Source organism: Mesocricetus auratus, unplaced genomic scaffold (genome assembly GCF_017639785.1).
Source record: "Mesocricetus auratus isolate SY011 unplaced genomic scaffold, BCM_Maur_2.0 Super-Scaffold_100003, whole genome shotgun sequence".
In the NCBI taxonomy this organism is placed as follows: Eukaryota; Metazoa; Chordata; class Mammalia; order Rodentia; family Cricetidae; genus Mesocricetus; species Mesocricetus auratus.
In genome coordinates this window covers 53,126,690-53,128,495 of record NW_024429188.1, presented here as the reverse complement: position 1 = coordinate 53,128,495, position 1,806 = coordinate 53,126,690, and positions in this window count along the sequence as shown.

Genomic DNA, 1,806 nt, shown 5'->3' with positions numbered 1-1,806 from the left:
ATCTAAAGACATAAAAGGTCATGTGTCTTTGCTATGGAACTTTGACAGAGAATGTGTCAAGAATGCTCTGAGCTTCCTGCTTTGCACACGCCCATCTTATTCTATCATCATCTTTCTCCTTCCTTTTTTTCTTTTTTCTATGTGTATGCATGTATATGTCTTAGTCACATATGATTTTCAGGCTGACAATACGAGGTCAATATTTCCAAATTATATTGTAGCTATGTTTTGCCATGTTGTCTGTTTTAGAAGTTAAAGAATGGCAATAATATGATCATCTTTGCGAGTTTTATTGGGTCACCCAAATGGAATGATTTGAGATCACAAAAAGACTGTGCTCAGTAAGGTCATCCCAAATTATGAATAAATGTGTGATTTGTGATCTTCTTCGGGGTTAAGAATTGCATCTTCATACACTTATCTTTAATAATACTAACTTTAGTTTATTAAGTTCTTAAAATCATATTATAAAGACATTGTTAGAGTACCTTTAAGCATGACTGGGAAAAGTCTAAAACAATCATAATGTCTCAGAATGGAATAAGGATCTCAAATATAAACTTGGAGGATTTCATAATCTAAGTCTTGGCCCCACTGAGAGGGTTGACTGGTAGTCGTGTACAGACTTTCATCAAAAAACATTAAGTGAATCAAAAGGAAAACTTTGATAGTGGAAGTCCTCCCCAGTGATCTTAATATTACTATTTTACAGTTTCGGTATCTAAAATGCTTATGGGTAATTGGAAACTTCTTTTATTCTGAACCTTTTCTTTTTGCATATAGTAGCTTTTTATCTTCTTATATTGTAGCAGGAAAAAAACAAATGAGCATGATATTACTATGAGGTGTGTAGCCTCAAGAAAACAAAGAAAAGAAGAAATTACCAGGAAAAGCAATCCTAGCAAAGCCATAATTAGTACATGGGTGTTGTAGATTCTTTCCCATTGCTGTGATAAAATGCCCCAACAAAAGCTACTTAAGGGTAGAAGGCTTTCTTTTGTTTTATCCTTGCTCACAGTTTATTGCGCAATGCTTTATGGCAAGGAAGAGAAGTCAGAAGCAACTGATTATATTTTATTCATAATCAGCAAACAGAGAGCAATGAATGTGTGCCTGCTCTATATCTCTTCATCACCCAAAGCAAATTAGACTATTATACATGGCTATTTTTTATTTAAATTAGAAACAAGCTTGCTTCACATGTCAATTCCAGCTCCCTCACCCTCCCCTCTTCCACTGCCCTCTAACACCCTAGGCGCCCCAGTCCTTCCAACCCCCAACCAGTGCTCACTCCTCTTCCCAAGATGGGTGAGGAACTCCATGGGGGAATCTTTATAGTCTGTCATATCATCCAGGGCAGGGCCTAGTCCCTCCCCCATGTGTCCAGGCTGAGAGAGTATCCCTTGATGTGGAATGGGCTCCCAAAGTCCATTTGTATGCCAGGGATAAATACTGATCCACTATTCAAGGCCCCATATATTTCCAAGGCATCCTCACTGACACCCAAATTTAGAGGGTCTGGATCAGTCCCATGCTGGTTTCTCAGGTGTCAGTCTGGGGTCCATGAGCTCCCCCTTGTTCAGGTCAGCAGTTCTTGTTGGTTTCACCGGCCCGGTCTTGACCCCTTTGCTCATCACTCCTCCCTCTCTGCAACTGAGTTCCAGGAATTAGGTTCAGTGTTTAACTGTGGGTGTCTGCCTCTACTTCCATCAGCCACTGAATGAAGACTCAATGATGGCATACAAGGTTGTAGTCAATCTCATTATCCAGGGAGGGCATTTAAGGTCGTCTCTCCAATATTACATA